Genomic DNA, 24,733 nt, shown 5'->3' on the forward strand with positions numbered 1-24,733 from the left:
ATCCCGGCGCAGATTCGAGGGCTAGGACAGCGCTCCCCTCGCGAAAGCGCCGCGGCCACCGACAGCCCGATGGCAAATATGGACTGAATCGTTGACATGGAAACCGGACTGAAGTCTCGTTCGCTCGCTCTCACAGGAGAGTTCTTATCGCCCAGCCCGGCGGGACGGCACTCGGCAAACGCGGCCTGGATTCGGGGCCGCACGGATCGGGGGCCGCGGCTGGGCGCCGGAACTCGGGCGCCTGCCACAGCCGAGGGAAGGGGGCTGGGCTGCCGGCAGCACCCGGCTGAAAATGGCAGAGGATGTGCTCTCATTTTCTCGGGCTGCACAGCGTGCGTGGATTGGGCCCGAGAAGGAGGGATGAACCCAGGAAGATCCCACACAGTCGACTGCAAAATGTGGAAGCTGGGCCGGGAGGGTTTGCTCGGAGAAAGAAACGCTCGCGGGGAGGACGAGCCCTTCCTCCCTCGCACTTTGCCCACTCTCCAATGTCGGAAACACCAAACTCCTCAAACAAACAAAAGGCCGGCCTCGCCTGCCCGCGGGCCTCTCTCCCCGGCCGGCGAAAGGGAAGGCTCCGGCGGGGCCCCGAGCTGAGGCGTGCAGCGCCGGGCTGTGGCCCCCGCACATTCCCGCCGCGGCGCCGCACAGACACCCAGCCGAGCGCTCTCAAGTGCGAACTGGAGCTGCGAGTTTGAGCAAAAGGGCAACTGTGTCAGTTGACGGAAGCCAGAAGCGGAGTTCAAAGCCTGGCGTGGATTTCCGTCTGGAGCTGTGTTTCTTAAAGTTTGTAACTCCGTGTGAAGAAACAGCCCCAGCGGAGGCTTTGGGATCGGTGTGAAAGTCTAGCACTACCATCTGACAGGGAGCCGCAAAACTTTGGGCTGCATATTAAGCGAGGAAAGTGGATTGAAGCTAGAGTCAAGGCAATTCATTATGCTCCCGGCTCGCAGACAGGAGCGGTAAGATGCGAACTGGATTGTCGCGGGCGAACAGGGAACGGAGTCCGAATGGCGCTCCACGGCTCTTCGCGGTAAAATTGTGCCTGCCAAGAACCTAAGATGCCCAAAGAGCGAACCGGGAGGCTTCCAGCTTGCAGAGTTCTCACGCTGCTTTTCTGGATTCCTCTTCCATTCATCCCAAAGTCTTAAAACAATTTGGGAGATTGTACATTTTACAAAAATAATAAAGGACCCTTTTTAAGAAATATTCATTTCTGAATGACTTTTTTTTTTTTTCTCAGCAAAGAAGAAATAGCCTTGGGCATAAATTCACCCGCTTCTCGTGCTAACATAAGAATTACCTTCACCACCAGCTCCTCTCCACCAAAAAAAAAAAAAAAGAAAGGAAGGAAGGAAGGAAGGAAGAAAGAAAGAAAGAAAGAAAACGAATGTAGTTCAGTGGTAGGGGCCTCATTTTGCGTGGATAAGACCCTGGCGTTTGATTCCCAGTGCTCAAATAATAATAATAATGACATAAAATGAATACACATCCGTGCTGGTTCTGGTCTGTGGATGATTTCAAATACAACACAACTCCCTGACAGAAAACACCAGCAAGCATTCACACTCATACTGTAGATAAATTTGCTGGTTCAGCAGCTCATCTCACTGTTGAGTTACTAACTTGTTTTTATTTTGGAGAAGATAATAAAACTATAACCAGTATTTTTTTAAACAGGGACTAGAGTTTTATGTAATTACTGGGCAGATCAGGATGGGGGGATGGTATTCAAAAACAGAGTCTCACCTGTAGGTCAGGCTTTCCATGAACTTACCTCTGTCCCCCTGCCTCAGCCTACCAGGTGCTTCATCACCCCACCCAACCCACATCAGGATTTTGGAATTCTTGTTTCTGCTGAGTCTCACTGAAGATTTGTGTTCTCTAGCTGAAACACAAACAGTGTTTGAACACCTATTTCCAGAGGGGCTTGATGGTTACAGCAACAGCCATCCAAGCGGAGATAACCTCTCTGAGCACCTGAGCACCGTACCAACTGCCTCTGTTGGCAGAGATAGCTCAGCACCAGCGAGATCGCCCAGGAAAGGCCCGGCCACAAATACAGAAAGCAATGGGAACTGATTTTGTCTTGTTCTCTAAAGCCTACTTAAGGAAAACTATGTCACACTCTGTACGACATAGTTAGAAGAAAGAATTAAGGCTGGGGAGGGAGAAGGAAATCAGAAGGAAAAACTCAAACATTCCAGGTGGTCCTCTCTCAGCCCTTCCTGCAGGCATGGCTTCCTCACACTGCCATTTTTACTAAGGTGGGCCAGAGCGAGGGAGTTCCTCACAGCAACTCTGGAATGGATCTGGAATGGAGTCTTCTGCTCCACCACAGATTCTGCTGAAGAGTTAGGAAGAAGCAGACACTGCAGGGTCATAGAAGAACTGGACAGAGGAGGGCATGCTCTCTGAAACAGCTGAAAACCCAGATGCTCCCCTCTTCTCCACAACACAACCACTTCAAGGGAATCCCCCACATGACACTGCTAGGCTTTTTATGGTAGAATCAAAGACAATCCAAGGAACCTATTAAGCATAAGACAGGAAGTGCATGGCCCTCAGGGAAAGCATTCTGACTAGCTTTGACTGAGTTTGAATCCATATATCACCACTGAAAAGGATGTTTTCCAAAGATGAAGTGGACTGGACCCCTAAGGTAGTCATGAGACTCATCTCTGTGGTGGTCGTGGTGGTGGTGGTGGTGGTGGAGCAGACACACCACAGAGAGCTGCCACATTATCACTTGCCTTCCTACAATTTCCAGAAGCTACCACAGGGGTTGAGGTGTGGGATTATCAGGCAAGTTTGTCATGGCCTCCTCACCAACAAGACCACTGTAGGCCTCTGAAGAGGTCTGTTATTGATCATCCAGCTCTGCTAGAGAGCAGAAAGAACCAACACAAAGGAGGAATTGACTTTCATCTAGCCTGCTCAATGGATCCTTTACAAACCATGCGCACACAGTCGCACATATTCAAACTTATGCATAGCCACATTTATATATATACACACACACTCATACACACTGACACTCATATACACACACTTATACACACAGTCACACTAGCACTCAGACACAAACACACACACCCCAGCACATTGTGTTTCATGAATAGAGTTCATCTATAACAAGAATATGCAATGCTAACATTAGGCACTGTATTTATGTCCCAAACAAACAAGAAACTAGAATACACTTGATGTACTGGAGATTGAACCCATGACCTAGCAGTATGCTGGGCAAGCCTCCACCGCTAGCTGTCTCGCAGAAAAATTACACTTTTTTATATATATTTAAGTATGATAGTCAACTTAAGAACTGAACTGTATCCCCAGGCCAAGATAACACATTTTTAAGACATTTTTTAAAAAATGTAATCTTATTCCTGAGCTTGGTGGTACACACCTTTAGTCTCAGCACTTGGGAGGCAGAGGTAGGCGGATCTCTATGCGTTCAAGGCCAGCTTGGTCTACTCAATGAATTCCAGGACAGCCAGAACTACAAAGTGAGACCCTGTCTCAAAAAACAAATTAAAAAAAACTAAGTTTTGTTTTGTTTTTCGAGACAGGGTTTCTCTGTGTAGTTTTGGTGCCTGTCCTGGATCTCACTCTGTAGACCAGGCTGGCCTTGAACTCACAGAGATCCGCCTGGCTTTGCCTCCCGAGTGCTGGAACTAAAGGTATGCACCACCACTGCCTGGCTCAAAAAAATAATCTTATTGTTATTATTACTGGTGGTGGTGGTGTGTGTGATATATGGGATGGGGCATGTATGGAGGTCAGAGACAACTTTGTGTGAGTGTGTATGAAGGTGTATGTATGAGTGTGAGTGTGTGTAAGCATGTGTTTGTGTATGAGTATGGAGTCCTCCCACCATATGGGTTCCAGGGATTGAACTCAGGCTGACAGGCTTGATAGCGAGTTCTTTGCCGGTTCACTGAGTTATGCTGCAGACCGTGTAGACCATCTGAATAATGTTTAGAGCAGGGCACGCTGTCTCTACCCTGACCATCATCTTCCCTGAGGAAGCAGCTTCACCCCAGGCACCTGCTCATCTTCAGCTCTTGAGTTGCATTAGTTCTTCCAACCCAGTTTCCACCAACATCAGTCTTCTGCTCAGGTCAGAAATCTCGTGTGGTATTCTTTCACCCCAATATAAACACTGTACGCTTGCTGATATTAAGAACATCCCAAGGCAGTACTTACAAACTTCATTAAGTGCCTCGTCCCTTGCTTGGCTTTAACTATCTCTTAGACTACTGATAAATGCTACAGAAATTGCGTTTATTGCTACTTCTTGGCTGTAGAAATTTCCAAAGTTCTACAGTAAAATTCACCAGAGAGGGGCTGGAGAGATGAATCCGCAGTTAAGAGGATAACCGAGCTTAGATCCCAGCACTTGGGTGGGGGTGAGAGGGATGACTCAAAACCACCTGCAACTCCAGCTCCAGGGGATCCTATGCCTTCTGGCCTCTTCAAGCATCCACACGCATGTGCACATACACACAGAGACATACACACAAATCAAAATAATAAAAAGAAATCTTTCAAAAGCAAAGAAAGAGATTCCCCGGAGAGCCCTGTAACACAGTGGAACCAGGAGTAAACGCAGTAGCAGACACAGGCAGGCTGAGCCACAAGGATTCATGGCTATCACCTTCCCACGGCCTGTGGGTGCTACATATCTCAGTGACCTGCTAAATGAACGACGATTAATTCAGGAATTTCTTCACCATTCTCCTCAGTAGTCTATCTGGCTGAGTCTCTCTGCTGATCAACTCTATCACACACATGTGCACACACGCAAACTTCTGATGTATTTTGATGTGTGATGGCAAAAGACAGACACTTAAGAGGAACAGAAGGTGAAATGTTTTCTAAACAATAAAGCCCCTGGATAGTAACAGACCGTGGTGCTCTGCTTAATTTAATGTATTTACTTCCATATAATTTGTTGTTGTTGTTGTTGTTTTTGAGACAGGGTTTCTCTGTAGCTTTGGAGTCTGTCATGGACCCCACTTTGTAGACCAGGCTGGCCTCGAACTTGCAGAGATCTGCCTGCCTCTGCCTCCCAAGGGATTAAAGGCGCTCACTGCCGCCGCCTCCCAGGTCACTTCTACTTTTTTTTTATTTTATTTTTTTTTTTGGTTTTTCGAGACAGGGTTTCTCTGTGTAGCTTTGCGCCTTTCCTGGAGCTCACTTGGTAGCCCAGGCTGGCCACGAACTCACAGAGATCCACCTGGCTCTGCCTCCCGAGTGCTGGGATTAAAGGCGTGCGCCACCACCGCCCGGCTCACTTCTACATTTTTTTAACTCCATGCCTAGCTTGTAGCCGTGGACTGGGGATCCAAACACATGTCCCCTTGCTTACACAGCAAGCACCCTACCCATTGGGCCATCACTCCAGCCCTAGACTCCAGAAAAAAAATTATATTTATTCTATGCATATGAGTATTTTGCCTGCACGTGTGTAAGGGAGTTGCCCGCATGTCTGGTACCCTCAGAGGCCAGAGGATACTGGGTCCCCCTGGAGCTACCGACAGCTTCAAACTGCCATGTGAGTGCTGGGAACCAAACCCAGGTCCTATGCAAGAGTAATAAATGTTCTGAACCACCGAGCCATGTCCGCCCCCAGCCCCAGACTTCCATTCAAAGGTTTCCAAATGGTTATGCCCATTTATAAGCAGTAATGTCGAGGATTTCAAATAGACTCACATGCTAATCACAAGGACTATGTACACCCAGAAACATCAGATCAGAAGTTCCTTGGGAGTCTAATGAATGTTTACTTTCTTTTTAAGATTCCTTGGTTTTAGCTGTACAGTGGTGGCCCATGCCTTTAATCCCAGAACTTGGGAGACAGGAGAAGATGAATCTATGTGAGTTCAAGGCCAGCCTGGTCTACACAGGGAATTCCAGGACAGCCAGGGCTGCACAGGGAAACCCTGTCTCCGAAAACCAAAAAAATAAAAGGATTCATTGCTCTTTAGGGTTTGTTGCTGTGGCTTTTTTATTTGTTTTTGTTTTGAGACAGGGTTTCTCTGTGTAGTTCTGGTAGACCTGGCTGGCCTCAAGCTCACAGAGATCTACCCTCCTGCCTCCGCCTCCAGAGTACCTGTGGTGGAATATGCCTTTAATCCCAGCATTCAGGAGGCAGATGCAGATAGATCTCTATGAGTTCCAGGCCAGCCTGGTCTACAGAGCTAGTTCCAGGACAGCCAGGACCACACAAAAAAAGATACATTTTTTTGGTGGTTCTTTGCTGTGTTGCCATCCCCCTGCCCCCTCCCCCAGCTGAATCACACTCACTTCCCAGTCATCCCAGGTCTGCCCCCTCTCCAATCCTTGTACCTTCCCCTTCCCCCACAAAAAAAAAGAAGAAAGAAATAAAAAACAAAACAAACAAACAAAAACATGCTGGGCAGTGGTAGTACACCTTTAATCTCAGCACTTGGGTGGCAAACACAGGCAGATCTTTGTGAGTTTGAGACCAGCCTGTTCTAGGTCTACATAGTGAGTTCCGGGACAGCAAGAACTGTCTCAAAAAACCAGAAAAAGAAAACAAACAAACAAAAAAACAAGTCCTATTTGTGTTGCCCATATACTCACTGGACCATGGTCAAACTCCCAGTGGCCAGCCCGTGTATGTGTGTGTGTGTGTGTGTGTGTGTGTGTGTGTGTGTGCCCACAAAGGCGAGAGAGGGTATATTAGCTTCCCTGGAGTTGGAGTTAGAGGCAGTAGTGAGCCCTCTGATTTGAAACTGGGAACAGAACTCTCCTCCTCCTCCTCAAAAGCAGCAAGTGCTCCTCATCACTGAGCTGTCCCCCAACACTTCTGGAGGTCAGAAGCTCATGGAACTCAGTCTGGCATTGAACTTGGTAGGTAGCCAATGAGGGCTTTGAACTCCTGATCTTCCTGACTCTACCTCCCAAGTGCTGGGAGTTCAGGCATATGCCACCACCTCCAGCTGAATGGTTTTTTCTTCACTGAAACCAGTCAGGAACTTTTCTACCTTTTGATTTGGGATGCCAATCCTCTCATTGAATTCACTGAAAATGGATGTCTATTTAAAAAGAAGCAACATATCTCCAAATTAGAATAGGCTTTTTTCATTCAAAATATATTTATAGATTGGTGACACAGATCAGTGGGAGAACACTGAGGTCCTGAGTTCAATCCCCAGTATGGATGGAGAGAGAGAGAAAGAGGATGTTATTTAGAACTTGGGGGTATAGCTCAGTTGGTCTAGTGCTCCCCATTATGCACAAAAGCCTGGGTTCTAGGGTCAGTCTCCAGCCCCACTAAACCAGGGATGGTACTGCATGCCGGCATTCCCAACACTTGGGAGGTGGAGACAGGAGGATCAGAAGTTCAAAGTCACCCTCAACTATATAGCCAGCCTGGGGAACATCTGACCTTGTCTCAAAAACAAACAAACAAACAAACAAACAAACAAAAAAGCGACATTATAAGTTCCCAGTCTGCCATGCAGTGGTGGCTCACACCTTTAGTCCCAGCACTCGGGAGGCAGAGCCAGGCAGAGCTCTGTGAGTTCGAGGTCAGCCTGGTCTACAGAGCGAGATCCAGGAAAGGCACCAAAACTACACAGCGAAACCCCGTCTCAAAAAACCAAAAAAAAAAAAGTTCCCAATGTTCTGTCTTATTTTCTAAGAAAACTTATGAACAAACAGAAAAGAAAAACAAGTAGCAGTTACAGCTACAGTATTTCTCAGGTAGGGTGGCAAGGGCGCTGCACGCCTTTAGTCTCAGAGCTCGGGAGGCAGAGGCAGAAGGATCTCTGTGAGTTCGAGGCCAGCCTCGTCTACAAAGACAGGACAGCCAGGCTACACAGAGAAACCCTGTCTCGAAGGAACAAACAAAACAAAAGCTAGAGTGGTTCTCATACTCTGAGACCTTCAGGACGATTTGATGAGTAGACTTGTACTTTGAGATCACGGGCGTAATTAGGAAAGGTGTTGTTGTTATTATTGTTGCCTTCAGGGTTTAAAGTTTAGTCTTTACTTCCCCTTAGAGGAGAAGAGAATTACGGTAACCCCTCCCAGTCCTCACATCCACATCCCAAAAGCCATTTTTCCTGTTCTTCGTCTCTTTTTGTCTCAGGGTCTCTAATGCCTGAGTGGCTGTTCAAGGACCTAATGGCATCAAAATGTTCCCCGTGTGCTGTTCATGCCACACGGTCTGCTCCTGAGGCTCAGGCTTCTGCACGGAGCAGTGCCCTGGCATGTTAGGGATTCCTGCTCAGCTTGAAAGCTCACGCTCCCAGGGCAGCTATGTGGGAATTATGGGATATTTGCTCTACTTCTTCGGCTGACTGGGTTTCGACTGGTCTTTGGTCTTTGTAACGAGAGAAACAACTGTCCACCAAAATGAATGGTAAGGACGCACCAAATGAAATAATGCCCTTAATTGGACAGAGGCAGACAGAAAGAGCAAGCCTGCCTTGGAGTCCACTTGACCGCCAGAGAAAGAGCCTGGTGCTAGAGAGAGAAACAGAATATACTCCCAACCTTTTAAGCCCTTCCATTGAGAGATCAAAATTTAGGGGTGGGTTTCAAAATTAGTGACCTGGGAAGTCCCAGACCAACGCTCGGCACTTCCTCACTCTGTGTCTATGTGGCTGCCCCCCTCCAGCATCTGGTTCCTCAGGTCAGCCTTTTTGGACACCTTCCCTAGCATCCACACAAAACAGAACAGTTAATCAAAGAAATCCGAATTAAGGGTCTGATAAATAGATGATAAAGAGACGAATGTGCACAACCCTTTGTTCCCTTCTTCAATTTGCAAATATCTGTTTAACCGAATTCTTTACTTAAAAGTTTTTTCCTTAAAAACCATGTCAGTAAAGCCAGTTGTCCATTACAGTATTTATAAAGATTGGGATGATGTTTACCTTAAACGCTAACCATTTGCCAGTTGGTAGCTTCACACTCATCTATAGCTTAAGAAAACAAATACAGTGCTGGGCATGATAGCACACATCTGTTATCCCAGCACTCAGAAGGAAGATAATCCTGAAAGCTCCAGACCAGCCTGGTCTCTGTAGTAAATTCCAGGCCCCCTGGGGTGACGTATCTACACTCCTATCTTGAAACAAAACAAAGCCACGTCTGGGAAGATGACTCCATCGGTAAAGTGAGGAACTGGGTTCGGGTCCCCAGCCCCTGCATAAAAAGCTGTATTGTTGTAATCCAGCCAGGGAGGTAAAGGCAAGAGCGGACTGGTGGCCAGCCGTCTAGCTGAATCAGTGAGCTCCAAGTGCAGTGGGAGACCCTGTCTCAAAAGAAAGATGCGGCCGGAAGGATGCCTCCGTGGTCCAAGCACTTGTTGCTTTTGCAGAGGACCCAGGTTTGGTTCTCAGCACCCACCTGGTGGCTCAAAACCATGTATATAGAGCTCCAGTTCCAGGGGATCTGATCTCTGCTCTGACCTCCATGGCACCAGGCATGTGGTGCACATACATATATTTAGCCAAAACATATGTAACATACATAAAAAAAAAATATTTTTTTGAGGCCAGGCAATGCTTCAAAAGCCAGGCAATGCATGCCTTTAATCCCAGCACTCAGGAGGCAGAAGCCAGCTTAGTCTACAGAGTGAGGTCCAGAATCGTCAAGGCTACACAGAGAAATCCTTTCTTTAAAAACAAACAAACAAAAATACTTTAAGAAGAACTATGTTTTACAAAAAGATAGAGAGTAGAGGAAGAAGGGCTGGAGAGATGGCTCAGAGGTTAAGAGCACTGACTGCTCCTCCAGAGGACCTGGGTTCAATTCCCAGCACCCACATGGCAGCTCACAACTGTCTGTAACTCCAGTTCCAGGGGATCTGACACCCTCACACAGACATACATGCAGGCAGAACACCAATGCACAGTAAATAAATAAATCTTGAGAGAGAGAGAGAGAGAGAGAGAGAGAGAGAGAGAGAGAGAGAAGAGAAAGAAATCTGACCCGGAACTTTGGCCTACACACGCACCCACCCACAACACACACACAAATACAGAAGAAAACTAACCCTTCAGTCTCCATACCTCCACATAGGGAATGCTGGGCTCACGGTGATAGGCGTGGGGAAGAGGCTAAATTTGCAAAAGTAAGTTTTTTTGTTTTGGGTTTTTTTTTTTTTTTAAGATTCAGAAAAGGGTAGAATGACTTCCCTGATGCTCCTCAACACATCATGCTGGTGACAATTAGCATTTGCTCCATTTTCCATTTTCTTCCGGAGACTAGAGAAGACAGCCAAAACTGGGAAAGAAAACAAGAGTATAAAACCCAAAAGGAAAGGAACAAGTTGAGTGGCCTCTCCCATCTGTCTCTGTCACTGTGGAGACTAGGCCAGGTAGTTGAGAGAGGACAGGACGCACTTACGCGCCTCTCAGTGCTGCGGTTGGGGTGCCTAGGGTGGGAAGCAGCATTGTCGCCCTGGCCAGCCAAGGGCTTGTGATGCCATTTCAGGTGTCAACAATGCCTCTGCTGCAGGGAAGGGGGCCAGCCAGGGCCTCCTGAGTTCAATCTAAAGCTGGCTTTTCCAAACTGCTTCGCCCACTTACCATCGAGGAGAAGCAAAGCAAAGAGACCCCAAACACAATGAGGAATGCTGTGAAAAAAAAAAAATTGGCAAACGTAAGAATCACCTTTAGCACGCCTTTCACCCCTGAATTTAAGAGGCAGAGGTAGGGGGATCTCTGTGAGTTCAAGGCCAGCCTGGTCTACATCGTGAGTTTCAGGACAGCCAAGACTACATAAAGAGACCCTGCCTCAAGCAAATAAATAAATAATATCTTTTAGGCAGGGCCTGGTGGCACACCCCCACAATTCTAGCACCTGGAAAGCAGAGGAAGGAGGCCCTGCCTGAAATGCAACCTCCTGTCAGCAGTCACTAGGTTGAGGCAGGAGGATTGCCATGAGTTTGGCACCAGGGAGTTTTAAGTTATCCTGAGCTGTAATGTAAGACCTGGTTTCAAATAAACAAAACAGAAACCAGGAAAGAGCTGGGGAGATGGCGCAATGGGCAGAAGGCTTGCCAGGCAACTCTGAGGACCTGAGTTCGGATCCCCGGAATGCATGTAAAGCTGGACACGGTGGCCCTCGTCTGCAATGTCTGCACGCCTGCAGGGAAGTGGGAGGCAGAGACAGGACAGTCTCCAGAAGCTCAAGAGACCCCTTCTCAAAGGAAGGAAAAGGGCAGGATCTACCCTGACATTTCTTCTGTTTTGATCTCCATACATGCACCATGATACACACAAAATATATACACATGAATACACACACAAACACCAGGATTCAAAAACAAACAAATAAAACCAGGAAAAATAGCCTTTCTTTTTCTTTATTTCTATTTTCAAGACAGAGTTTCTCTGTATAGCTAGCCCTGGCTGTTCTGGAACTGGATTTGTACACAGGCTGGCCTCATACTCAGAGATCTGTCTGCAGAGTGCTAGGATTAAAAGCATATGTCACTATGCCTAGCAGGAAAAATATTTTTTTTTGTTTTTTTTTTTGTTTTTTTTGTTTTTTTTGTTTTTTTTTTTTTTTGGTTTTTCGAGACAGGGTTTCTCTGTGTAGCTTTGCGCCTTTCCTGGGACTCACTTGGTAGCCCAGGCTGGCCTTGAACTCACAGAAATCTGCCTGCCTCTGCCTCCCGAGTGCTGGGATTAAAGGCGTGCGCCACCACCGCCCGGCCTAAAATATTTTTTTTAAAGATTTATTTATTTACTATGTATACAGAAGAGGGAGCAAGATCTCATTACAGATGGTTGTGAGCCACCATGTGGGTGCTGGGAATTGAACTCAGGACCTCTGGAAGAGCAGTCGGTGCTCTTAACCTCTGAGCCATCTCTCCAGGCCGGAAAAATATTCTTTATGGATTTCTCTAGAGCTCTAGACAGCAAAGCCTTCTTCAAATGGAAAAAAAAAAAAAAGTGTGTGTTTTGCTGGGGATTGAACCCAGGGCCTCCTGCACACTAGGTGAGCACTCTACTATGAAATGACCTGCTCAGCCCTCCCCACAAAGGAAGCATCCATACCACAAAAATATCAAGTGGAGAAGATAGAGAAGAAAATATGCTCAGCTCATCGGTGGTGGTGCACACCTTTGATCCCAGCACTTGGGAGGCAGAGGCAGGGGGATCTCTGAGTTCCAGGCCAGCCTGGTCTACAGAGCAAATTCCAGAATAGCCAGAGCTACACAGAGAAACGCTGTCTTGAAAAACTAAAAAAAAGCCGGGCGGTGATGGCACACGCCTTTAATCCCAGCACTCGGGAGGCAGGGCCAGGCGGATCTCTGTGAGTTCGAGGCCAGCCTGGGCTACCAAGTGAGTCCCAGGAAAGGCGCAAAGCTACACAGAGAAACCCTGTCTCGAAAAACCTAAAAAAAAAAAAAAAGAAAGAAAAACTAAAAAAAAAAAAAGGAGGAGAAAGAGAAGGAGAAGGAGGAGGAGGAGGAAGAGAAGAAGAAAAGAAGAAGAAGAAAGGAAGGAAGGAAAGAAAGAAAGAAAGGAAGGAAAGAAAGAAAGAGACTCTTTAAAAAATAATAGTTTTATCCTGAGTTTCAGAATATCTCATCACCCTGCAAAGAAATGCCGTATTTTCACCAGGTTTAACCTTCACTCTGCACAGCTCAAGGCCCTAGGCAACAGTAGATACTTCCTATCTATAGAGTTGCTTCTTGCAGACATGTCATACAAACAGGAACACACATGTGTTGGACAGTCTCCCCCTTCCATTTCTATCCCGGCTAATGATGAGACTTCAGTGGGGTTTCCTTATCCTTCCTCTCTCCGGGCAGTCACAGCTCAAGCGCAGCTGGCCCTGGGCCAAGCTTCCCTCAGACACCTGCAGGCTCTGCTGGTGCTGCCACCTCATGCCCGTTTCTTGAAGTAGTGGACAGTGGGTCAAGCTCTCTCTTCATCCAAGACCCCTGCTCTTGGCTGTGTCTCTGACAGTCAAGGCTGTTGCTCATGACAGTGTCACCAGGAGAGGTCAAGGATGTACCAAGCTGGGACTACACCCCATACCTGCAGAGGACCAAGAAGCACGGAAGAAGCATGTGCGTGTGTGTAAATGCACTGGGGCCTGGGGGAACTCCGCCCTCCACTCTCTTCCTGATTCTCTTGGGTCCCATTTCTCTCCTCTCCTCACTTTCAGTTCCCCGTCCTTGCTCTTCACAGCCCAGAGAACCCAACCACCTCTCAAGGCTGGTGTCTGCTGGCCGACTCCTTCCCTTGCCTCCAGGGATCACAGTAGTGGTGTGTTTGGACGTCAGGAATGCTTAACTCACCTCCGTTTAAAAAAAGGCAAAAGGCAGTCTGAATCGTCCACCCACAATGCAAAGCAGAAGTAACAAGATTTTCTGTCTCCCACCCCAGTCAAGGTGTTCCTTTCTCATAGAGGAAGCTCCCCGAAGCCAAGTTTTGTCATGAAGCATGTTTGAACTGAATGTCATTCCCAAAGAAAACGAGCATAGTGACACGACACTTTCCCTGGGTGCTGGAGCTGCTTCTGAGACCTTCTGGTAGTGACTGGGGCCATCTAGTTACTTAGAGGTTACCATCCACTGCAGTGCACTTCCAGAGTGACCTGTGTCTCTCTCTCCTTCACACCCTCCCTCCTGGGAAGGACAGTTCAAATCCAAGCTCCATGACCCTCAAGTTCTCATCACTGTTCTCTCACATTCGTTCGAGAAACATGAGTGTGAAGTGGCTCAGCAGCCTGAGGACCTGAGTTCAATACCTAGGACCCACAGAATGGAGAGAGAGAGAGCTGACTCCTTCAAGTTGTCCTTTGACCTCCACACACACACTACATGAGTTTTGTGTTTCTTTCTTTCTTTCTTTCTTTCTTTTTTTTTTTTTTTATTTGTTTGTTTGTTTCTCGTTTTTGAGACAGGGTCTCTACATAGCTCTGACTGTCCCGGAACTCACCATGTAGACCAGGCTGGCCTCAGACTCACAGAGATCCGCCTGCCTCTGCCTCCCAGTGCTGGGATTAAAGGCGTGTGCCGCCACGCCCGACTCCAGTAAATTTAGTTTGAAAAGGAATGTTTGGATTCTAATTCATGCAGGTGTCTGCAGGCTCTGCCTTCCCTGGAGTTGTGCCCATCACAGATGACAGTCCTTGTAGACGGGCCACATGCTTGGTTTAATCTCCCACATCTCTTCTTTTAACACTGTGTAGCATACTCCTCTTTGGGGAACATCAATAGTTTTGTAAGAATTAGCAGACTTCAAAACAAACAAAAAGAATTAGCAGATTTCACATGTACACCGACCAGCTCCTTGACATTCAAGTAAGGGCTCAAAAGTGCCCAAGTCTTTCCGTATGTATAAGTTGAACATTACTGTCCCCCAGCTAAGGTCATGTCTGGGCTTTCAATCATCCCCCATTTTCCTCATGACCCTATCAACAGTCTCAGTCTTCATAGTTGTGAAATTGATTCAACTAATCTGAAATTCAAGAATCATCTAGTTCCTGTTTACAAAGACCAAAGAGAATGCACAGTGACCAAATCCCCCCCCCCCAATTTATTTTCTTGAGACTGGGTCTCACTATGTAGCCATGCCTAGCCTGGAACTCATTCTGTGGACCAGGCTGGTCTTGACCTCACAGAGATCAGCCTGCCTCTGCCTCCTCTGCCCAACTAAATTCTTCTGTTTTTTTGAGGCAGAGCCTCTCTATACACATAATACACACAATAAAAAATTTAAAAATTTTTTAGAAATTGGTTTTATATCTCATTCTTATTTTTTTATTTTATTTTATTTATTTGTTTGTTTGTTTTTTGAGACAGGGTTTCTCTGTGTAGCCCTACTTGTCCTGGAACTTGCTTTGTAGACCAGGCTGGCTTAGATCTCACAGAGATCTGCCTGCTTCTGCCTCCCAAATGCTGGGATCAAAGGTGTGCGTCACCAATGACAGGCTTTCATTTTTTTTTTCTTTTTGGTTTTACAAGACAGGGTTTCTCTGTGTAGTTTTGGTGCCTGTCCTAGATCTTGCTCTGTAGACCAGGTTGGCCTCGAACTCACAGAGATCTGCCTGGCTCTATCTCCTCCCCAGTGCTGGGATTAAAAGTGTACATCACAGCCTTTGGCTTAGGGGATAACTTTTAGAGCAGTTTTTCTCCTTCCAGGGGTTCCAGGAACCAATCTCTGGCCATTATCTTGTACCACAAGCTCCTTCACATGCTAAGCTATCTTGCTGACCCATGAAAGCTATTTCTAAAAACATTTACTATATATAGAAACTTTAGTTTAAGGACTCACCTGGAATCCTCAGCACTCAGGAGGCAGAGGCAGGTGGGTCTTGGTGATTTCAATGACAGCCTGGTCTACAGAGTGAATTCCAGGACAGCCAGAGCTGTAACACAGAGAAAACCTGTCTCATAAAACCAAAAAAAAAAAAAAAACAAAAAAAAAAAAAAAAAACCAAAAAAAAAAACACCAAAGCAAAAAACCAAAAACACTCCCCTGGTGTGATGGCACACACCTTTAATTTCAGTACTTGGGAGGCAGAGGCAGGGAGATCTAAGTGAGTTCGAGGCCAGCCTGGTCTATATAGTGAATACCGGCACAGCCAGAGCAATGTAGGGAGAGCCTGTCTCAAACAAACAACAACAAAATGGGAATGGAAGCTATGGAGCCACACATTAAATTTTACACTTTTGGTGTCAAATATATTTTATGCACTTATCTCCCCTGCCCCCCAAAAAATCCATTACAGAATTAGAACTAGAAAAATAATTAAAATTTAAATTAAATTAAAATAATGTTTTGGGTTTTTCTTTTTGCTTGTTCTCCCCCCCCCCCAAAAAAAAAAAAAAAACAGAGTTTCTCTGTGTAGCTTTGGAGCCTGTCCTGGATCTCGCTCTGTAGACCAGGCTGGCCTTGAATTCACAGAGATCTGCCTGGTTCTGCCTCCCGAGTGCTGGGATTAATGGCCTGTGCCACCACCACGCAGCCTTGTTTGTTTTTCAAGACAGCTTTGACTGTGTAGCTTTGACTGTCCTGGAATTCATTTTGTAGACCAGGCTGACCTTGAACTCATAGAGATTCACGTGCCTCTGCCTCCTGAGTGCTGAGATTAAAGACATCACAACATGCTGGGCTGCAGTGGCTCAACCTTTAAGCACTGGTGGGGGTGGTGGGGGTGGGGGCAGAGGCAGGAGGAGCTCTGTGAGTTTGAGGACAGCCTGGTCTCCAAAGCTACACAAAGAAACTCTGTCTCAAAAAAAAAAAAAGAAAAAAGAAAAAAAAGAAAAAGAAAAAACACCACACCACCACGCCCGGCTTTAACATGACAATTTTAAATAATTAAATCTAGGCAATAACATATGTATATATGTAAACAAAGTGCACATGGGTACAGTGTAACTAAAAGAGAACATAAAGGCTAACTATAAGGGAGTGAGGAAGGACTGAATATGTGGAATCCACAGGGTTTCCCTGTTTGTCCTGGAACCCCACACCCCGAGACAGCAGTTTTGAAAGAGGATGTAAAGATGAAGGCCTTTTTACTGTTGTTGTTTTGGTTTTTCAAGACAGGGTTTCTCTGTGTGGCCCTGGCTGTCCTTGAAGTTGCTCTGTAGACCAGGCTGGCCTTGAACTCAGAGAGTCATCTGCCTTGCCTTCCGAGTGCTGCGACTAACCACCACCACGGCCCCAGCTTGCTCCTGTGGTGTTGAGGAAAGCTGATGCTGATGTCATAGCGGGCTAGAGAGCTCCCGGAGGATGAGGAAAAAGTGTGGTCACCATTATGCAGAACCTATGCCAATCAGAACCTAGACTGCTTCCCAAATGGGCAGACGGACAGAAAGGATGGAAAACAGAGTGGCCTGGACGAAAAACATTGTGAAAACCTGGAGTGACAGCATTACAGCTCACAGAGGCTATACCACTTCTGAGACATGCTCATTCAAGGCCAACGCACCAAGACCACTGGCTTGTATGGTGGTCCCATGGGTGTGTCTCAGAAGAAATGAATCTGGAGGCCTTTTCTGTAACAAATATTATATATACATTTTTTTTTTTTTTTTTTTTTTTTTTTTTTTTTTTTTGGTTTTTCGAGACAGGGTTTCTCTGTGTAGCTTTGCGCCTTTCCTGGAACTCACTTGGTAGCCCAGGCTGGCCTTGAACTCACAAAGATCCGCCTGCCTCTGCCTCCCAAGTGCTGGGATTAAAGGCGTGCGCCACCACCGCCCGGCTTATATATACATTTAAAGTAACTTTTTGTTGTTTTTTTTTTCAAGCTGAAAAAAACCCAAATCTTTATTGTATAGAAATACAGCCGGGCGGTGGTGGCTCACGCCTTTAATCCCAGCACTCGGGAGGCAGAGCCCGGTGGATCTCTGTGAGTTCGAGGCCAGCCTGGGCTACCAAGTGAGTCCCTAGAAAGGCGCAAAGCAAAGCTACATAGAGAAACCCTGTCTCGAAAAACCAAAAAAAAAAAAAAAAAAAAAAGAAAGAAATACATATGCTGCATGGTGGTGGTGCACACACTTAATCCTCGCAGTGGGGAGGCAGAGGCAGGCAGAACTCACAGAGAGGCTAGCTCTACAGAGCGAGTTCCAGGACAGGCTCCAAAGCTACACAGAGAAACCCTGTTCCAAAAAAGAAAAATGAAATATATGTGTGTGTGTGTGTGTGTGTGTGTATAAAATCCCCCCAGAGATGCTATTCTCTGATTTCGACATTTTCCTCCTCTTCTTCAATGCTTGTAATATAAAGGGCACTATTATACCTTATTAGAACTTCACCCAGACGTCCAGACAACACACCATCTATGTATTCTTCTGTGTTTGCAAGCTGCATATTTCTGAACATTGCACCCACCAGCTGCTGATCTCTGCCAGCCCCTCACGACTGGAGCAGTTGCTGCTGCCAACCAATATTAAGAGAAAAAATCCACTTAAAAGAATTTTAAATTTAGATAAATTTTGTTAAGAAGGGATGATAGTACATGTCTGTAATTCCAGCACTTGAGAGATGGAGGCAGGAGGAACAAGATTTCAAGATCCCTCTCACTACATATCGAGTTAGAGGCCAACCTGGGCTCCATGTGACCCTGTCTGAAAACGAAACAAAATGACAAGATTCTAAAAGAAAAAATGTAGAGCCGGGCGGTGGTGGCGCACGCCTTTAATCCCAGCGCTCGGGAGGCAGAGCCAGGCGGATCTCTGTGAGTTCAAGGCCGGCCTGGGCTACCAAGTAAGTTTCAGGAAAGGCGCAAAGCTACACAGAGAAACCCTGTCTCGAAAAACCAAAAAAAAAAAAAAAAAAAAAAAAAAAAAGTAATTATATAAACGTGACCATTGGAGAAGCAGCAAAAGGATGATCGACAGCTTAAAGTCATTCTCAGAAACACAGCAGGTTTGAGGTCAGTTTGGGATAGATGATGCCCTGTCTCAAAAGAGGAAAACAGAATTTAGTGTTTGGATGTAGGGTAGGATGGTAGATGCAATCCCCAGAATAATAAATAGATGGGTAGATGGAGGATGGTTACAGAGATAGATGGGTGGACAGATAGATGGATAGCTGGATGGATGGATGGATGGATGGACAGACAGACACATTATCCATTATGCCAGATATACACAGTTCCTTGACAATAAATGAGTACTACAAAGTATATAATGGCTCTACTTTAGATTTGTAAAAAATTCACATAGATAGACATTAAATAACATAACCAAACTCAGCAGAATGGCTAAAACCCAAATCAAATGTTGACTCCAAAACCCCATTCTTTCTTTTTTTTGTTTTGTTTTGTTTTTTCAAGACAGGGTTTCCGCTGTGTAGCTTTGCACCTTTCCTGGAACTCACTCTGTAGCCCAGGCTGGCCTCGAACTCACAGAGATCCACCTGCCTCTGCCTCCCGAGGGCTGGGATTAAAGGCGTGCACCACCACTGCCCGGCTCAAAACCCCTATTCTATTAATTTATTTTTAATATAGAAAAGCTGTTATAGCTGGGTGGTGGTGGCACACTACTTTAATTCCAGCACTCAGGAGGCAGAGGCAGGTGGATCTCTGTGAGTTGGAGGCCAGCCTGGGCTACAGAGTGAGTTCCAGGACAGCCAGGGCCACAGAGAGAAACCCTGTCTCCCCGTGCCTCCCCGTCCACGCCCCCCACCCTGCCCTCAGAAAATGCTGTTCAGGTCTGACATAATCTGGCAAGCAGTAGCCCTGTGCAGCAGGCAACTGCGCCCATCCCTAGCTACTCAGGGGCCTGGGTCCATCCCTGGCTAATCAGGGGCTTGGGTCCATCCCTGGCTAATCAGGGACTTGGGCTCCTTTCATGGTGCTGCTTAGCCCTTTCTCAGGCATTTCATGTCAGGTGCGAAGTCAGAGCTTAGTGTCAGGGTTTCCAGTCCAGGCTGCTCTGGAGGGTCACTGCAGACAGGATTGGGGAAGGCACTCAGAGGGAAGGCAGGCAGACGGGACTGGCTACCTCAGAAAATGAGGACGCAGAACATGGGGTGGCTGTCTTCCCTCTCTGCCAACCTTCCTCCCTCTTTCTTTTCTTTCTTTCTTTTCTTTTTGAGAAAGAGATTTGGTTTTTCAGACATGATTTTTCTGTGTAGCCCTGGTAGCCCTGGCTGTTCTCGAACTCACTCTGTAGACCAGGCTGGCTTCAAACTCACAGAGATCCGCCTGGCTCTGCCTCCTGAGTGCTGGGATTAAAGGCTTGCGCCACCACCGCCTGGCCCTACCTCCCCCTTTCTAGTTCTCAGACCTAGACAGCTAGTTTCAAAATCTGTATTCTTGTTAAACTGGGCTGCCTCTTTATACTATTGCTGATACATCTCAGAGACTACTTTTCATATGTATTATTTTAATGGTGACCAACTTGACCATGGACCCAGTGGTAATAAATGTCAGCTAGCTAAAGCAATAATCAGCAATTTGTGTTAGAAGAGAAAATAGAAGTGGTTCCTCCCAGGGGCTAGAATTTCCCTAAAGAAAGGTCGGAGTGTCTCAAGCTAGCCCAGCGGGGGCCAAAGGCTGACTGGTAAAGGCTACTATTTGCTGGGCCTGGCAACTGTGGTCACAGCTACTAGGGAGACTGAGGAAGCAGGATCACAGTGATTCAAGGTCAGGTTGAGATTTAAAGCTAGACCTTGTCCCAAAACCCAAGGCTGGAGAGATGGCTCTATAGGGTCAGAACATTTGATGCACAGGCGTGAGGACCCAGGGGCGGTCCAGTAACAAGCGTGCCTGCAACACCAGTGCCTTGGGGTGCAGAGGCAGGAGGATTGCTGAGCTTGATGGCCAGCCAGAAAAACACAAGCTCCAGGTTCAAGGAGAAACCTAGCCTCAAAGGATGCTTTCCTCTGGCTTTTGTGTATGTTCTCAGGAGTGCATACCCACACAAATGTGCTGTATGTACACATACAGCACAGGCACACATCCCCAAAAGGCTAGGGCCAGGGATAGTAACAAATGCCAATAATCTAGTATTCAGGAGGCTGAAAGATTATGGTCATGAGTATAAGGGCCAACCTGGGCTACACAGTGTCAGAGACAGACAGACAAGGACTGAGGTCTATAAGATCATCTCTGAGGTTGGAGAGATGTCTCAGTGGTTAAGAGCACTGAGCTCTTTCAGAGGACCTGGGTTCAATTCTCAGCACCCACATGGCAGCTCACAACTGTCTGTAACTCCAGTTCCAGGGGCTCTGATGCCAATGCACATAAAATAAAATAAATTTTAAAAAGATCATCTCTATTGGTTGCTTAATAAAAAGCAAATGGCCAAATATTAGGCCATAAGGTACATGAAAAAACATACCTAGAATACAGACAACAGTGCCAAGTAGATAAACTCAGAGTTAAGACTTCAGTGAGAACAAACTTGATCCTTCAATCAGACATCTTGGGCTGGACGGGCAGTGGTGGCCATCTAAGGCTGGACGGGCAGTGGTGGTGCACGCCTTTAATCCCAGCACTCAGGAGGCAGAGCCAGGTGGATCTCTGTAAGTTCGAGGCCAGCCTGGTCTACAGAGCTAGTTCCAGAACTGTTATGGCTGTTGAATGGAGAATCCCTGTCTCAAAAAACAAACAAAGAAAAAAGAAATTTATGGATCAGGGAGATAGATGGCTTTGTGGGTAAAAGGAACCTGTTGCCAAGTCTGGTGACTTATTCTAAGTTGGATCACTAGGACCCAACAAGTTGTCCTCTGACCTCCAAATTCTGTTCTGGGTGCACACAAAAGTGCACACACACACATACACACACAATATCAACTTCGATTTAATTTAAAAATTGTTATTGTGTATGATGTGTGTGTTGGGGTGTATGTGAAATTGTGGAGGGAGGGGGTCAGAGGACAACTTTTTGGAATTAGTTCTAGGTACTGAATTCAGGTCCTCAGGCTTGTATGGCAGGAACAACTCTCAGGCCCCTCCATACTTCGGCTAATGTTCCTCCCTCTACCACAAAGGATCTTATAGCGCTCCTCATCCCATCTCCAAACTTTCATGGCTTTTTAAAAAATTGTTTGTTATTGCTTTGTTTTGAGCCAGGGTCTTACTATGCAGTCTGGACTGGGCCTTCAGAACTCCAGCTCCTTCAGCTTGTCTCCTGTGTGTTCAGGGTTACAGGCACCAGCCTGCCATCGCATGTTCGGAAGCAAAGCTTAGATTAGCTGGTATTTTCTTTTTTCTTTAAAGATTTATTTATTTGTTTGTTTGTTTGTTTGTTATATATACAGTATGCCTGTGTGTCAGAAGAGGGCACCAGATCTCACTATTGATGGTTGTGAGCCACCATGTGGTTGCTGGGAATTGAACTCAGGACTTCTGGAAGAGCAGCCAGTGCTCTTAACCTCTGAGCCATCTCTCCAGCCCTAGCTGGTATTTTCTAAAGAGGAATCAGAAGGTAAATACTGCAGACCAAAATGAAATTGCCACATGAGTCGGGCAGTGGTGGTGGCGCATGCCTTTAATCCCAGCATTTGGGAGGCAGAGCCAGGCGGATCCCTGTCAGTTCGAGGCCAGCCTGTTCTACAAAGTGAGTTCCAGGAAAGGCACAAACCTACACAGAGAAACCCTGTCTCGGAAAAAAAAAAAAAAAAGAAAAAAAGAAAGAAAGAAAAAAAAAAAAGAAATTGCCACATGAGGTCTCTACTGTCATTGTGTAAGTAGCCACACAACAGATAACCGCAGAGCCGCTGGAGAACAGCAGAACACATTCACAAAAGCAGATCAATGGTAGGCTAAACCGACGGCCATGGTTTGCCAAGCCTGTCCTGTGTAGATCTTCTCCTCCAGTCTTCACACGTCCGTTGCCATATTTGTTCTTGAAGTGTGCTCCCATCGGGATATGAGCACCTGGAGGGCAGGCAGGCTCTCTGAACCAAGCAAAGCTGAACTGATGAATACTCCGTGAACATTTCTGGAAGAACGGCAGGACTGGGATGCTAATGAAGCAGGAGATGCTAACACACAATGGAATCTGAATCTCCTCGGTCATGTGATCAGACGGTATATAAAATGACTCCACTTGATTCTTCTGAAAGTCTGATGTCAGTCAGCTTGCAAAAGATTCAAATATCTGGGCTGGGTGTGGTGGCACATGCCTTGAATCCCAGTACTCAGGAGAATCTCTGAGTTTGGAGCCAGCCTGGTCTATATAGAGTGTTCAGGCCAGCCTCAAAACAAACAGACAGATTCACTGGGAACCTGTCTCCAATATGGTGGCTCCCAATGATCCTTACTCCTATGCATACTTCCCCGACACCAGGTAGGATATCATGGAGACAAAAGTGGGTAACATCTCAGGCAAGTCACAAAAGATACTGTGGTCTCCCCCTTGCTCTTTCTTGGATCACATTTTGTTCCCTTTACCAAAAACTAGCTTGCCTTTGTCAGGCCAAGCTACTGTAGAGGCCCACGGGTAAACTAGTGAGGCCTCCCACTGTGCTTTTGGGACGGGTTTTTGGGCACTGGATCTTGTTTCTTCAGCTAGTCCCTTAGATGGTTGACCCTGCCCATCAAGATTTTGCCTGTAACCTTGTAGTTTGAATATGAAACGCACCACAAACAAATAGTAAGGCTTGGTCCTCAAAGCAGCATCATTCAGAAGTGGAGCTTCTAGAAGTGATAGACTCATGAAGACCCTAACTTCATCAATGGGCTAGTCCATTGATGAACTTGTGGCTGAAAAGAATGTTAGGAAATGGGACTTGTTGGAGAAGTGGGTCATGGGAGGTTTGTTATCCCCTCTTACCTTTGTCTTCTTTTTCTAGAGAAAGGGGCTCCTATATCCCAGTCTGGCCTTGAACTCATTATGTTGCTGAAGATGACCTTGAACCTCTGATCCAGGGTTTCCTGGATATGAGGCAAACAGTTTACCAACTGAATTACATCTCAGTGCTAGTGTCCCCTGAAGGGCTGATGGTGTTCCCAGTCTTTTGATTTTTCTCTTTCTCTCCCTCCTGGCTGCCATGAGGTAAGCATCTTTGCTCTTCACCATGACACTCTCTCTGCCCCTGCACACTAGAAACAAAGGAGCCAATGGTTGTGGACTGACACCCTGATGCCGTGAGCCAAAATGAACTGTTCCTCCTTGCCAACTGTTTTCTTTGGTATTTGTCACGCTGACAAAGAGCTCACAAACCTCATGAACAAGTCTGAGCTACATCACCGTCAATCCCTGACTCATAGAAAGTATGGTAGATAATGTATTAAGTTGCTAAATTTGGGAAACTTGTTTTTTTGTGGGTTTTGTTTCCCCAAGAGAGAGTTTTTCTGGGTAGCCCTGGCTGACCTCAGATTCGCCTGCCTCTGCCTTATAAGTGCTGGGATAAAAGGTGTGTGTCATCACTGCCCTGCAGGAAAAAAAATCCATTTGTAAACTGGATCTTAGGTAGCTGAACATGCTCTAGAACTTCCTGATGCTCTTGTCTCTACCTCCTGAGTGCTGGGATTACAGGCATTGACCACTCCACCAGGTTTCCTGTGGCTCTGGGGTGACATACGACTTTAATCTCAGCACTTAGAAGGCAGAGGCAGCAGGATCTCTGGTAGTCCAAGGCCAGCCTGGTCTACAGAGTGAGTTCCAGGACAGCCAGGGCTACACAGATCAACCCTGTCTGGAAACAAAACCAACCAGACAAAAAACCTGAAACTTCTCAGGAATAACTAGACACAAAGCAGCACGTGGGGTAGTGTGTGGGCTCCTGTGGAACAGATTTTGTTCCTTTTCTGAGACAAAGTCTTGTTACATAGTTTAGGCTGGCCTCGAACTCACAATCTCTTTTCTCTGCCTCTCAAGCACTGAGATGACAGGCAGATGCTACCATGTTTGGCTTAATTCTATATCATTTCACATGTCTCTGTGCTGGTTAGATTTTTGTTAGCTCGATACAAGCTAGAGTCATCTAGAAAGAGGGAACTTCGGCTGAGAAAATGCTTCCATTCGGTTAACCTGTAGGCAAGTCTATGGGACGTTTTCTTGACTAATATTGCTATGGGTGGGCGGGGGTGGGCGGGGGTGGCCCCGCCCATTGTGAGAGGTACCATCCCCGGGCAGGTGGTCCTGAGTTGTGTAAGAAAGATAGCTGAACAAGCCAGCAAACATCTGTTCTCCATGGCCTCTACTTCAGTTCCGGCATGAAATTCCTGCCCTAACTTCCTTCTTGATGTACTGTAAGCTATAAAATGAAATAAAGCCTTTCTTCCCCAAGTTGCTTTTAGTTGATTTTTTTTTAAA

This window comes from Peromyscus eremicus, chromosome 2 (assembly GCF_949786415.1).
Source record: "Peromyscus eremicus chromosome 2, PerEre_H2_v1, whole genome shotgun sequence".
NCBI lineage: Eukaryota > Metazoa > Chordata > Mammalia > Rodentia > Cricetidae > Peromyscus > Peromyscus eremicus.